The sequence below is a fragment of the Crinia signifera genome, chromosome 1 (genome assembly GCF_055691185.1).
Source record: "Crinia signifera chromosome 1, ASM5569118v1, whole genome shotgun sequence".
Lineage (NCBI taxonomy): Eukaryota > Metazoa > Chordata > Amphibia > Anura > Myobatrachidae > Crinia > Crinia signifera.
The window spans coordinates 152,334,364-152,350,477 of NC_139217.1; the positions used below are offsets into that span (position 1 = coordinate 152,334,364).

General features: G+C 41.8%; 1 long non-coding RNA gene across 2 annotated transcripts in view; it reads right to left on the reverse strand.

Moving 5' to 3' along the window:
- Positions 1 to 3,044, reverse strand: part of LOC146026680 (uncharacterized) — a 49,382-nt gene extending 46,338 nt beyond the window's left edge. For both annotated transcript variants that reach the window (XR_014454518.1, XR_014454517.1), the window contains exon 1: positions 2,830 to 3,044. This is a non-coding gene — a long non-coding RNA (uncharacterized LOC146026680). The remainder of the gene's footprint in view (positions 1 to 2,829) is intronic.
- Positions 3,045 to 16,114: the final 13,070 nt, after the last annotated feature.

Sequence of the window (16,114 nt, forward strand, 5' to 3'; positions counted from 1 at the left end):
GCTGGGCAACGGACCTGCCGCCTCCGGCTGCCTGAGCTCCCCGGCGTCCCGGGTTGCTAGGCGCCGGGCTGACGCATTATCCCTGCGCCCGGCCGCCAGAGCGTCTGCGGTTGCTAGGCAACCTGGCCGCCTGGCGTTGTGACGGGGAGGACGTGCGGCCGTGAGATGCCGCCGCCCCGTCACCGCCGCTGCACGCCCGCTGCGTGCAACAGAGATATTTATTTCAGGCTTGTGCTGCTCTCCTTACAAATGGCTCTTCCAACTAGCCCAAGCTGTATGCATAGAAAAGTAGAAAGAAAGGAGGCGCACCATAGTGTAGTATTTTAGATTTTAAAACAACAATCCTTTACTGATGGGTAAAAAACACTCACAAGAGTAGATGTGTTATATCGCTATAACACAGTTTTCGCATAAAACATAGTATGACAGAGTATATCACCGCATTGGCAGAAAACACGTTTTTTCTCTCTCCAGCCTGGCTCCTGGACCTCGCTGCGTCACAGCGTCACCGCGTCACAGCAAGCGTCCTCTCAGCTCCGCCCAAACGCGTTTCGTCCTATAGGGACTTCGTCAGTGGGTGTGTTTAAGTCACAGACTTCATGCATATTTATAGCAGTGTTGATTGGTGCTTGTTAACATCGCGTCATTACGAGCGCTGCCTTATGGGAGTGCCGAGTTTTTCTCTCCTCACTAGAGGCTAGACATACTGATTACAGTGATTATTCCGTTGAGATGGTATATCTAATAGTAGTTACTGCGGCCATTTTGTGGGTGATTTTGTCCCCAGTTCACATGGCGGCCATTTTAAAAAACGAAAACTCAGATATATACTATTTATTTCTATCTAGCACGGCATTTCAATTAGGCAGCACCCTTGAGCTATTTAGCTATAGCACCAATACATATAATATACATTAATCATTACATATACATAATTTCATAAAATAGCACATATAAAATACAAAATACAAAAATAACAAACAATTTATACAATTTCATATGTCACGTTAATTCATCTAGCAATAATACAAGGGTGGTTCAATGTCTATCTTAAAGGTATATTGACATAATTTCTTTATCATGAAAACTGGTTTCTTTTTCTAGAGGTATACTTAAATTGGTAATTACATGATTGCAAATATAGATAAAAATACAGAATATATATAATTACATATACATATATATATATATATATATATATATATATATATATATATATATATACAGAGAGAGAGAGATCAGTCTATATATACATATATCTATCTACCAATCTATATAAAGAAAGAGGAGCACTCATCAGACCAACAGAATGCACTTAAAACTGACCATGAATTTATTCCAGACCATCGGAGTGAATTTAATCTTAACTTTTCAGTCCTAACCAGACCATCTTCAGGAAAAAGCAAGCGTGCAACTGGTAATAACATGGCAAACAGATCCAAGGCCCAAAGAATAGCCTAACCTGTCAGTTAGGACCCTAATATACTCAATAATGTCGCCAAAATCTAGGCAGCCAATCAGTAGCCAAATTTCATCTAAATAAACAGGAAATTGTTTATATAAATATTGAATACTGCATGAGATCTGCCTATAGATATGCCCAACTTATGCATCTATGACGAAATGTGCTGCTCTGGCTACTGATAGCCTTCCTAGAGTTTGGTGCCATTTTTGAGTGCTCATTGAAATTACAAGCTTAAGCCATCTCCCAGATAAGTCAGGGGTTCCCCCTGCAGTAGTTACTCTGTTCAGTATTTCTTATATACCATCTCTTGTGCATTGTTGCTGCTTTTCTTATATACCATCTGTTGTGCATTGTTGCCGCTTTCCTTACATACCATCTGTTGTGCATTGTTGCCTTATTATATTTCTTATATTACACCCGTTGTGCATTGTTGCATTTGTGCTTGATAAGTTCATCTTCTGAGCATCGTTGGTCCCTTCAGGCCTCTGGGGTTTCCCCGTTCTGTTGTAGGGGTTTAGCTAGTATTTCCCCTTGCTGACCTCCTGCTTTGGCAGTTGCATAGTCCCCTCCAAAGACCTGCCGGCATAACCAGCTCCTTCAAACGCGGCTATTATAGGTGAAGCCTAGTACTGCACGCAACTGTCAACCTCAGGCAGGGGCAACGAAGTCAGGGCATTAGTCCGGGGACATCCTCAGAGTCTCACTGCAACTCTCAGAAGTCTTACAGTATAATTGCTTCTATGGACAAACTGCTGCTGAATCAGTATACCATAGCTATGAAAATCTGTCTTGGCAGACTGTGGAGCATTGCAATACCCATAAAATCAAGTTGAATTAATATGATTCTAAAGTACTATTTAAATTATATAGCCAAAAAGCATTCTTTATATTATCATCATTGCATCTATGGTTGAAAACAAAAGATTGTTACATTCAGTATTAAAAACAGGGCCATGTACAGGCACACAAATGTCTCTGAACTAATCCGTAAATCCTATAACTGGCTAGGGACAGCTGGCAACTTCGCTGACTGGCATTGAAAAGCTCAAATTTCTCAAATGGAAACTAATGTGGTCAACAAAAAGATCCAATTTACAATATATATAGCAAACCTTATCACCTTCTTATATAATTAAAACAAAAAAAAAGGTGCTTTTATAACAAGTGATTTATCCTTTGGGACAGAAAGTTATGAATTGAGCTTTGTACATAAGTTTATGGAAAATACAGCCATTTGAGATCATGTTAAAGTTGTGACATTTAGACAAAATAAACTGGTTTTTCAACTTTTTCATAGTGCCAAACATGCCAGTTAGGATCAAACATACTTGATAACAACCAGTATATTCTCAGGTGGTATGTACCTGCCAACCAAGTCCAAGATCTACCCTGAAATCAGCTGAATTTCTGCTCTCTGAAGAGATCATCTTAGGCTGAAGAGAATGGATGTTTTCTCTCCTGACACTTTACTCCTGCCAAATATTTTATCTGGCTAGGGAGAGTGCAGAGTGACCTTAAGGCACAATCAGAGGTACACAAAGTTCTGTTTCTACAGCTGCATCAGAAACAGACACACAACAGTATTTCCTTTGCTTGGCTTTCTGCTGTAGCACATGTTTAGCTAACTTACAAGACAAGAGAAAGCAAAAATCTTTCCTGATACAGACACACAATGTTTGGATACTAGGTTTATATACAGTAATTGAATTATTGAATCACGTACAGTAACATGCACCCCACAGGTAAAATAAGATGTGCATATGTCCAATGAACGCATTTATCATCATTTTCTCTAGTAGTGTAATATCCGCTTATAGTACAAGACCCACTAAAAGCATAATATCTACAATTAGTGTAACTCCCACTAGCAGTATATCAGACCCACTAAAGTAGGGATTCCCACTAGTGACTGTGGCCATTTCTTTACCATTCACTTCATCGCTCCACAAAGAGCAAATTTACACTTTATAAGTGTGGGTGCCGGACGGCTCCCCGACAGTCGGGATTCCGACAGTCAATACAAGTGTATACCCATATGGACTACACGGGGACCCCTACAGACCTTAGGCGTTACATGAGAAACAAAAACGACCTGGGGATTTATGAACCTTGATGCTACAAATAGAGGGGTTAATTTTTTGGAAAACAACTTAATTATGATGCTCCTTCTGAAGATTCATTAATGTTCCTGAAGGGTGGGGTCTGAAGGGGTGGCTTTATTAGAAATTGTAATCATGTTTGTGAAATAATTTAGCAGTCTCCTCAGGTATAATACAGTCTCCATCTTAATTACTACAGGATGTTCCCTATATTTACAGCCTTTCATCCTCTTGGCCAGGACTCTCACTGTTTTTTTCCCCCCACGTATTAAGAAAAAGATATTCTAATTTAGCTCTCCAATAGCTGATGTTGCGGCATGTATTAATACTAGGGAATGGTCACATGAATGGTTGTCACTGTTTCTGGATATCTACATTTGTCTACTACTGTATGGAGGGGCTCATGTGTAAGATCGTAACAGCCTTCATGCCTTCCTGAAAAAAAATTGGCATACAGATACTTTTGAATATGTTCTCTATTAATCAGGGCACTGCATTCCCCTACTCTACAAGTGGTCAGAAAAACGTACTGTATGGAAACGTTTAGGGAATTAGATCGCATGGCTCACCTTTCCCTGTCAGTATAGGTTTTCTGCATGTAACAATATGCAGTTCAGATAAAGAACTTCACACTGAGTGGCCTTTGTGGCCCAGTGCTTAGGTGTGCACCAGGAATAATTATACCAATATAAATTCCAAACCTTTCACAAATTGGGAGACTGTATTATAACAAATGCGAAGTTCATACCCCAATAATGTTGATAAGATGGGAGTACTGTATAATAACGTAGTTAAAGGTTAAAAATAGGTTAAGATTTCCAATGACAGGTGCAGGGGTTGAGAGATGGATGAGGCTAGCTGGTGACATAAAAGGAAAAACATGGTTAAGAAATAAAGCTTAGTTTCTAAGGGATCCAGAAAAATGCAGGTCTAACAAATGTTGGTGCGGCAGCCATTTTACCCTTTGATTTTACCATTGCCCATGCGCAACTCCGCCACGCCATTTTCTCTGTGATTTCTACACAGCTGCTGTCAGTACTGGACTCTGGAGGGGTATTCAGGACATGGGTGTAGCATCCATAAAAAAATGCCAGTGTTGCTGTATCTATATGCATTATGGTTATAGTATAAAGGGTCAACACTGTCTAGGTCAGTGATAGAGAACCTTGGCAATCCAGCTGTTATTCAACCACACATCCCAGCATTCGCTGCAACCGTTTTTGCATGGCCAAATACTGTTGCAGGGCATGCTATGTTGTATAGTTCAATAACAGCTGGAGTGCTTTTTGTAAGTCGAGGGCACCACCATATCTAATGGCATCCCTACATAAATAAATGCAGGTGATTCAGGATATGGGTGTCAAACTTGGCTCATGACACCTCTGTGGAATCATATGCAAATTTTTCAAACACTCCGAGGTAGCGCCACCTGTGGAGTTCAGCTCTAGTGAAAACAAATATAAACCTTTCACCAAAGTCTAGAGGTAAGTACAAGAAAAACAAATGGGGTCACACTGAGCGATTCCACAATAGTAAAGAGTAATGAAATCTCTTCTTACATGTGCAAATTCTGTAATTAAAGGAGGAATCCAGTATTCACACGAAAAACTCTAGATAGAGACTCAAAAAAAAAGAAAAACATAGATTGTACAAACACCATGAGTGTTTAATGAGGTATATCAATCACATATTTTGTGGAGTAAACATAGCAGGATATGGACACTATGGTCCTACGTCGATCACTCTGGTTGGCACTGATAATAACCTCAAAGTATTCTTGAAACTCAAAAGTGAACAATCGTGCAACGCTGTATGTTTAAAAGACAGGGTTTTATTACAGGTCTACACTCACATGGAAAAAGTATAATACAGCATGAAACACCTAAGCGGGTGTGATGATAAAACACTGGAAATATGGATGACTGCAAAGAGTAATACTTGCTATCAGCTTAAACATTGGGCACCGGCTCCTCCAGAAAGCAAATAGATGTCAGACAGCAATAAATATCCCAGGCTCTCCACAGGGTACAGTGAGGTAATATTCTTAGTTGCTTAAACGTGTTTTCGGACCCTTAATGTTCTTCATTAGAAGCTAAGGACACCATCTCCATGGAGCTTTTTTGAATGCTGGAAAGTGATTGACAGGTGGTTGCCAGTTGTCAGAGGGACATCCGCCGGAAGTGGCCAGTCCATCCGAAATACATATTATTATTATAATTTTATTTATAAGGTGCCACAAGTGTTTTGCAGCACGTACAATGGAACAGTACAGGGAGAAAAAACTTGGCATAACATAGAAGAAATAACAAAAATAAAGAGCGCCACATCAATATCAAAAGCAATTCAATATCTTAAATTACATTTAAGGAAAAACAATACTTTTTGAAAGGCACAGATTCTGCTCCCAATAGTTATATTAAGTCCCAATCCAACAGGGCAGCCCTAAGTATGTTAGAATCCTTTCAGCGTCTGTCATCAGAAGCAGAAGTGATCAAATGCGCTCCATAGTGGTGGAAGGACAAGAAATGCGTTCCACAGATGCAGAAATGCTTTTCCTTTATGTATAGACATAAGCCTTCAAAAAATGATGCTTTCCATAAGGAGAGATGCATTCCAGCACTTCGGAAGTGCACATTTTTTATGGAGTAGCAATAATCCCCCAGAACATGGGGAAAAAATCCAAAATCCATATTGCAAAATAGATAAAAAAAAACATAAAAAACACTCTGAACTCCACAGGTGGCGTTACAGGGGAGTTTTTGAAAAATTAGCATATTGTCTATCCTTTTCAACAAAAAAACACTCTGGTTGCTGCAACCATGCTAAAATTTAGAGATCAAAGAAGGGCATGTTTGAAAGATCTTTTTTCATCTGAACCTCCCACCTCTAATACTGGGAGTTTATATCTTTTTCCAAAGATTAATAAATTAGAACAAACGGTTATTAAAGAAAATTGTATTTGGTGGGAAATAAGCACCTTGGAAAAATACCAGGCTGAAGATCTAGTACCTAAAGGTCTAAAAATTATTAAACCACCCTATTTTGAATCTAGTGGTTCTGAATTAAAAAAAGAATGGGACTTCATTTTACACCATTGTTCTAAGAGACTAAGGGGTTTATTCTAGTTCATTCTTTCTGACAAAATCCTTCTTAGATGGACAAAACCATGTGCACTGCAGGGGGGCAGATGTAATATGTGCAGAGAGAATTAGATTTGGGTGAGTTTTTTTGTTTCTGTGCAGGGAAAATACTGACTGCATGATTTTACACTGCAATATAGATCTCACTTTGAAGAAAAACCCCACCCAAATCTAATTCTCTCTGCACAAGTTACATCTGCCCCACCCGCAGTGCACATGGTTTTGTCCATCTAAGAAGGATTTTGTCAGTAAGAATTAACTAGAATAACCCCCTAACTGACTTAATAATTAAAGAACGCAAGGAGACCCTATGTCATTTGAACAATGAAATTTATGATCTATATAAAACATTAGAACCTTTAAGAGACTCCATCAAATTAAAATTAGCAGAGAATAAGATGTTAGAATGATTAAACAAAGAATGTAAAGAGTTGAAAGAAAATAAAGAAATATTTGAGAGACATAAATTTAGCTAAAGAAGAAAAAAATCCTGAAAATCATCGACCACCAAATATTAAGGAAGATTTCCCCTTTAATTCCAACTCTAGACATACATCACATCCTTACCAAAGAAGGGTGATCTATCCTGAAGGTCAAAGAAGATATTTTAGAAATAATAGGAGTGACAGATAGGATACCAACAAGTATGATACCTTTAGAAGATCATCTTTTCATAGAATTAGTAAGCAGGACTGTACTCCTTACCATACCAATGAACAGCTACATTTTGGAAGATCTAATAGAGAGTACAGACCCCACAGACCAATCAGAAATAGTCATACCTATGAGTATCACTATGAATATCAATATCCAAAAAAGTATGCATGAAGGAGTAATAAAAGAGATCCAACACAACATTGGATATGTAACAATAATAAATATAGGGTTCTAAATGATTTAGACACTGAAAATAGTTTCACTACTTTTTTTAGATTACAGCACACACAGAGGGAGAAACTGGTAAACGTGACCACCCCGAGAAATAAAAAGACCCCAAAAAATGATGAAAAAGGGGAGGAAAAACAAAAACAAAAATAATAACAGAAATATGGTCCACAAAATGGACTGTTTAGATATCTATGTAGATCTAATAAAATATATGCATAAACTAACTCTAAAAAAGATATTTTTTAATAAAGATCCTGAAAAAGAGGATACTGGAGATCTGAATTTAGGACTAAATCCACATTCTACCCTAGCAGCAAAAAAGGATGCTTCTTTGATTACTTTAGTAGAATGGTATTGGAGGAGGTACAACAAACATTAAAAAGAAAAAGGAAGAACTGTAATTTGACACAAAAAAAATGTGCAGTGTTAAAATCGTTGAAAGAAGAAAATGACCTCATTATTAAATCAGCGGATAGAGGTGGAGGGGTAGTCCTTGTGGATAAAGTGGATTATATTAATGAAATTAATAAACAACTTTCAGAGGGGAATACTGTACTTATGAAAAACTTAAATCTGACCTCTCTACAAAAATAGCAAATTATTTATTAGAATTAACAACACAGGCTCTAAATAGAAATTTTATTCTAAAAATGAATGTTTTTATGAACATAAAAAAATCCATCCACCCCAACTTTCTACACTCTACCCAAGATCCGCAAAGACCCCCGATAGTTTCGGGTACAAGCAGTATAACCTCTAACTTATTTGTGGTTATTGATTTTTATTTACAACCGTTGGTCAAAGAAACGAAAGCCTATCTGAAAGACACGGGAGAACTTTTAAGAGTATTGGAAACAGTAGAGTATACCCTAGTAAGCGTTGACGTTTGAACACTCTATACGATCATCAGAGATGAAAAGGGACTAGAGGCCATTTCATATTTCCTAAATAAATCTGACTACTCAGGATCTTAAGACCTTTATTTTGGATGATTGGTATCAAATTCATATTGAAAAACAATTTCTTTTATTTTGAGGGTACTTACTACATTCAATCCATCGGGACTGCTATGGGCACCAGATTGGCCCCTAATTATGCAAACCTCTTCATAGCCTACTGGGAAGATCTTATAGTGTGGCATGGAGGGGTTCTGGGGGTGAATCTGTTGCTCTGGCGAAGATTATATATCGATGATATTTTGTTTTTCTGGAGGGGGACCTCTGAAGATCTAAATATTTTCTGGCAAGACTGTAACCTCAACAAATTGAATATTAATTTGGTATTCTCCACCAGTAAGGAACTAATTACCTTCTTGGGTCTTACCTTATATATTAAAAATAATAAGCTGGAAACTAGAATTTACAGAAAGTCTACCGATTGTAACGGCTATATTGAAAGATCAGCATGCTAATCAACATCAACATCATGCTAATTGGCTGGATGGCATCCCACATAGTCAATTTATAAGATCCAAAATAAACTGTACTGAACAGGAGGAATGTGAAAAACAGATGAAAGAAATCAGTCAAAGGTTTATTGCTAAAATATATAACAAATAAATGATATAAAAAGTGCATGATAAAGTATCCATCGTATCACGTAAAGACCTTTTAGAAGGTAAAAAAAAGAAGTTTCTCAAAAAAAATCAATGGTAATACCAAATGGGTCAACATAAAGAAATTTAATACATTTAAAAAAAAAAAAAACACTGGAAAAAATTAAAACAAGATCCTACCATCGGTAGTAAATTGCCCTCCAGACCATCTTTAATTTATAGAAGAGCACATTCTATAAAGGACAATATTGTTAGCAGTGCAGTTGAACCACAAACCAGGAGTAGCATTAGAAATAAATGTTTTTTATAGGTGTGGGGTTTGTAAGATATGTAAATGTACTAAAGGAGTGAGTAAAATTAATGATTTTATAGTAAATGGTTTTAATTACCCCATCAAAGGTTTTATCACGTGCAACTCTAAAAATATTATTTATGGCATAGAGTACACTTGTGGTCTTATATATGTTGGCAAAATGACAAGGGGTATGAAAACCAGTTTAGCTTAACATGTATATAATGTACAAAAGGGTCTTAAACACATACCCTGTCGGTTAACTTAAACATAACTGTGACCCTAGTAAAATAAGAACTTTTTGGGGAATACAACTTTTAAAATCCACTTGGAGATGCAAGAATTTCAAACAAAGATTATCAAAAGCAGAAATAAAATGGATTTATAAATTAAAAACACTTGTTCCAAATGGTAGAGAATTTCTTGTTGTATCTGCGCACTGAGATTGATGTTATGACTTGCTGCGAACACTTATGGATCTGACTGGGATCCAATCTTTTTGAACGTATATAATATTTGTGGGTAATGCTGGGTACACACCAGGACGACTAGGGCCCGATCCCCACAATCTAGATCCAATTCCGATCAATTGGATGTAGATTGTGTGCTGATTGGGCCCTTTTCTGACCTGGTGTGGACCGATACCGATCCGATGCGCGGTCCCGCGGGTCGGTCGGTCGTTATTGAGATCCTACCTGCTGCAGGTAGGATCTCAATGACGACCATACAGCCGGGTGCGGGTCGCCATCGGATTGGACCCGCTCACGGTGCACATCGTGAGCGGGTCGTGCCCCCCCCGCGTCACCGTGAGCGGGTCGGACGAGACACTGACGACCCGCTCACGATGTGCATCGTGAGCGGGTCATCCTGGTGTGTACCCTACATTAGTGTCGCGCTCTGTCTTAATTGTTAATCAATATGCAGTGAATATACATATATATGGGTGCATATGGCTGTATACAGTAGAAATTGGTAATAGACTCAGTATGTTTGCAATTGTAATTTACTTTAAGCAAGGATTCAATTAAAATGTACACAATTGGCCACAAAAAGTGTCAATTGGTCATAAGCATAAATTGGATAGTATGTATGCTCAGTCCTGTGAAATGTTTTTAGACATGCCAAATGAGTGTCCCATTTTAGCACGTTAAATTTTACATGGTATTTTTAATATTGTACATAAACATAGCATATAACAATAAAATAACAATCATGATGTACAAAGATCAATAAGCATGAGTATCTTTACATTATGGCAACAAATATATGGTGAAAAGATCAATGGTATCTTTACATTATGAAATCAATAAAATTATATTTGGGGGTCTGCCTTGCCTCTGTCATGCAGTGCCAGATTAAAGCCCACATGCGCCTGGAGCTGAAATGTATGAATGATTTATTCAAGATGGATTACAGGCACTATGGGCCTGGTAATAAAAATAATCAAGGACATGTTGTGAGAAGAGATGGAAGTATTTACTAGACACTCTCTCTGTTGCCAATGCTTTACTGAGTCCTTATATTATGTATATTTTGATTGGCCAGTAAATAATGGTATTATAGCCACAGTGCATTATATACACCAGTGATCCTCAGAGTGGCCAAAACACTGAGATTAGCGCTGTTCCTGTTCCTCTCACAGATAGGAAGTTGGCAATTTTTCTCAGCAAAGATTTCCCTTAACCAGCTTTCCTGTCAGGGCCACTATCACAGCTGGGGGGACCGACTGGCCCCAATACTTTGACAGACAAGGCGGGGCCCAGGCCTCTCATATTGCCAGCCAGCCAGCCCACCTGCTATTTATGCAGCAGCTGAAACCCTGGCTGGTACCCTGCCTGCCAGTCCGTGTGTTGTCATTCGGTGCCACTAGAGAATGGAGCCACTAGAGGAGAATGGAGCTAGACAACCGAGGAGCAGCCTGTATCTGGAGCAGGCAGAAGAAAGGTAAGTTTGCTGGCTAGCAGAGAGAAGGAGATAGACTGCAGAGTCAGTGTGTGTGTGTGCATGTATAGCTGCAGAGTATATGTGTGTGCATGGATGCAGAGTGTGTGGGTATGTGTGTGACTGCAAGGTGTGCAAATGACAAGTGGGGAAATTCTGTAAGGAGCGCTATCACTGGGAGAACTGTGTATGGGGGAACAACCACCAGGGCACTATGTAAGGGGAACTACCATTTGAGTTACAGTGTAATGTGCACTACCAATGGGGCACTGTGTAAGAGCTACTAACAGTGGAGTAACTACCAAGGGTGCATCTGCTCTGGGGCCCTGGTTGCTGCGAGGGCCTGCAGGTACCCCTGCACCCAGTCACAACTCCCCCCCCCCAAGAATGTGGCTGCTCATAACAAACCCTCTTTCCCATCATTCCTCTGAAGCTGCATAGAGGATATAGTAGGGGGCTCTGAGTAAATTTAGAGGGCATAGTCTAATGCCTGGAAGTGCCTGCACCCATCAGTGTCCTGGCCCCCTTATATACTGTTGGGCACCGCAGCCACCGTCCCTCCTCTGTGTACTGGAGCACTCCTAGTTCTGGGTGTGCTGGAGGCTTGTGCACTGGGGCTGGCGGCGGACGGTGGCTACCGGGCAGGCGGCAGGGAGGCGTTGGGACATTGCTAGGCCAAGCCCCGAACTTCTGCCCGGTGGCTGGCAGCAGCAGCATGTTACCCATGCCTGGAGGCAGGGTAATTCATATTTAAACCCTCGACACTGGGTTATGGGTGCCGGTTAAAGCATCCTCAGCTTGCTGTGTCATGTGTTCCTAGCTTGCAGTGTCCTTGCCAGATGCTGCGGTCAGCTTTCTTTCAGATAAGTCAGGGTTTTTCCCTGAAGTCTTAATTTATGTATTGTTACATTTACTATTCATTATCATCCAGGTAGATCTTCTTACATTGTTGCATTTGTGTTTTAGGTACCTACTGTGCATTGTTGCACCCTCAGGGTTTATTACCCACATCTAGGAAGGCCGTGTGTACCCATATAACCTCCCTATTCTTGCAGCATCTCAAACTCCTGCGAGCGGCCTTTTCCCACCTAAGACCTAGCGACATCGGTCTGGGGCCGGACTTAAGTCGGCCCCACAAACTAGGCTGTTATAGGTGAAGCCTTAGCCCGCAGGAAGCAAGCAGGACCTTTGAGCTGCTGCAACAGGGCCACACACACGGTCTCTCATAACATATACATTACATCATGCTGTTCCAATCACGGGCAGCAGTGTTCCTCGGTGGGGGGAGGGGTTGGGAACACCTTATTCTAAAAGTTGAGACGTATGTACCAATAGCTGCATCAGTAGATGACACTGAAATGAGTATCTGGGTGGCAGTGGCAGGATTTGGTTTATGTAAGAGCAGTAAAAGCACATGAAGAGGCAAGGCCAGATCACCTGGCTGGGTGTTTCCCTCACCCTGCGGCATGCACTTTATTACACTGATGTGCTCCCTAACCCTCTCCTCCCCCCTTCCCCCAGCAAGCTAATCCTAACCCTCATACCCTGCTGCCTAATTCCCCCCCCCAGCAGCCTAACACACCCCACATATATACAAACACACCAGTCACTCTTACCTTTAAAACATTTGCAGAGTGCAGTCTCACTAATTGTGTGGGCCTGTAATTCCAGCAGCCTCTCCTCTGTGTCCACTTCCTCTTTATTAGGAAGCACTTAAACTCATGTAGCTCCGCACATTTAGCCCCGGCCGGTCCTTGTAGCTCCACCCACCCGCCAAGCAGGGATGCAGGGCAGTTTCAGCTCACCTGCTGGCTAGGTGTCTGAGGGGGGAGTGTAGGGGCTGAATGTTGAGCAGGTGGAGGAGTGGAGCAGAGACGTGGCCGTTTTGTGGCCCTCAGATCAGCAGGACCCGGGATGGCTGTACTCTTTGACCCCTCCTGTCACTGGGCCTGTGTGGAAGCCACCTCCACTACTGCTGAGGACACTGAGGATCCTGGGACATGTGACAGCCTCCTGTCCTGCTGATGCTCCTGGAGGTAATCACGTATTCTCACCACACAGTGCTGACAGTGAATCTCCTTGGGAATAGCAGCAGCCAGGTACAGTCTCATGGCCATACACAGCTGGCCCCAGGATGCTGAAATTGTACTGGCCTGCCCCCCGGCCCAGCCTGCCACTGGTTGGGGTGGGCTGTTTTGGGGCCCCTCAGATCGGCAGGGCCCGAGTCAGCTGTCCCCTTTGGCTCCCCCTGTCGCTGGGCCTAGGTAAATGTGTTTTATATTGCTAAATCGCTGTTATAAAAGTTTTGCTTTTGTCTCTCTGCCGCCGCACATGTGGCTCAAAAACAATAAAATTATTACAGCGTGGTGGCAGGTGACAGGTCACTGCTGCAAGGCGCCTTCACACATAGAAAAGCCTTGGCTGCCTACTCACCCCCGCCTCCCCGTGTTTGTCCATCAGGAGCAGGGCTGGCTCTGACTGTAGCGCACGGGCAAATGCTGCACCTCCGTACGCGTTCTCTTGTGACCGCTCCCTAATGAGATAATGAGCATGCCATTGACCTCATGAGGCGCAACATCACCTGGCGGCACTCTCAGAGGAAGGGAGGGACACACACTGTGTAATAGTGGCGGACAAGATGGGGCAGGCACAGTTAAACATACTACAAACTGCTACTGTCCGCTATCAAACTGAGCCGACCCTTGGTTTGAAATGGATGCCCTAGGCATTTGCTTAGTTTGCCTATGCCTAGGGCCGGCTCTGCTTAATCCGGCCCTTCGTGTCACGTGCAGGAGGTTTTGTGTACCCACCACATGTCTCAACACTACGGCGTGGTGGTGCGATTGGAGAGGTACTCCCAGGCGTCCTCTGATATGCTACTTATAGTGGATGCAGCAGGCCATACCTCAGTTGGTCTTTGCCCACTTAAAAGGGTGTGTATATGGACAACAGCACTGTGCTTATAGTTATAGATATAAAACCAAATGTTTTTAATTAGAATTGTGTCTACTTGCAAACAGCCACAACATTTAACCGGTGCTTTTCTGTTTAAATAGTTGGGCCGTGCAAAATGTTTAACAAGTAAGACAAAGTGTGAGGATCACAGAAAAAAAGCCATCCTTGCCGTCAAACCCCTTCACCGGCCACTCGCCATATTCTATGTTCCAGGGAAAGTCCCTTAAATGGCGAGGTTCACCGCAAATGCAGTGATCCCACTGCATTATGTGGCGAGCCGCGCCATTTTATTGGGTACACTCGCCGCTTCCACTTCGCCTCAAGGAGCTTCACTGATGAAGCGTCTAACCCCCTCCCCCACATGCCGCATCTAGCGACATACATCAGTTGCACCACGTACAGGGACTAGGAAACCGGCAGATACCCTCCTTCCAGAGCCGCACTGAAGCCAGCCGTGATCCCAGCTCACCCGCGCTACAAATAGGGACACGAGCAACAGCCGCTCAGAGTGGAGGAGTAGCAATTACTGCCGGACACCCTCCCCGCAGATAGGAGCTAAGTATAACGGCTGCCCCCGGGATCATAATTGTATATTTGACCTTAAACTTTCACTCTCACAGCACACTAGTTTGATCAGCATTTGGGCAAGTGTCTCCACGTTCTCCCTCATACAGGATTTGCGGCTGACAGGCATTGCCCTTTAATTGCATTTTGTAACATATGCCTAATTAAACTGTGTATTGCATACGTCTGAAATACAGCATTTCCCAGCAACTTTAACCAGACATCAGAAGAGGCAGCTATAATTCCTTTTTCTGCATACAAACGGCGGTTTTGGGGAATATTCTTTTTCCCTCACAATGGGGCAGATTTATTAAGCTTGGAGAAGAGATAAACTGGAGATAAAGCGGAGAAAAGGTAAAAGGAGATAAAGCACCAGCCAATCAGCTGTGTTTGAAAAAGACAGTTGGGAGTTGATTGGCTGGTGCTTTATCTCCTTTTACCTTTTCTCCGCTTTATCTCCAGTTTATCTCTTCTCCAAGCTTAATAAATCTGCCCTAATAACTCATATGACAACCGTTAATTGAGTGTTTTCGTGCACTAAGATTTTGCCCTTAACAAACCATTACAGTATATTGTTAAAAATTTAAATTCATGAACATGTAAACTATCCTTACTTTTCATTTCAATTTTCAGTGAGGCTAATTATAGTCTCACATTTTCAGGTTCTTCCTCCTCTGCCTGGGATCGCTCCTTTCCCACCAATGCCACAGGCAAGTGGGTAAAAATCAGCATTGTGGGCTAGAAGGGGGATTACCCCTTACATCATTTACTTAAATCTCTTCTGGGCACTCTCATTGGGGATTATATGTGTGCAGCTTTCCTGCAATGACCTAGTGTTAACCAGGTGACTCCACACACTGGCCTTTATTCTGATCTGTGCGGAAATTCCCGCATTCTTACGGAGCGGTCCGCACGCCACGGTGTTTTGCCGCATGCGGCCATCGTCCGTAGAAACGCCCACGTGTCCTCCGCATTCGGACGGACTCACTCTTTAAGAACAGGGCGTGTTTACGGACGACATACAAAGCATGCGTGTGCGGGAGAAACACTCCGATTCGGCACGGTATTACTGAGTATTACAGAGTATTCTCGGGAATACCGCATCCGAACGGGAGCCAAGCGGTGCTACCGCACGTAAGCGGAGTATTTACGCCAAACAACCCACTATGAAGTATCTTCTGCTATACATCACATGACCCACTTATTCAATTACCT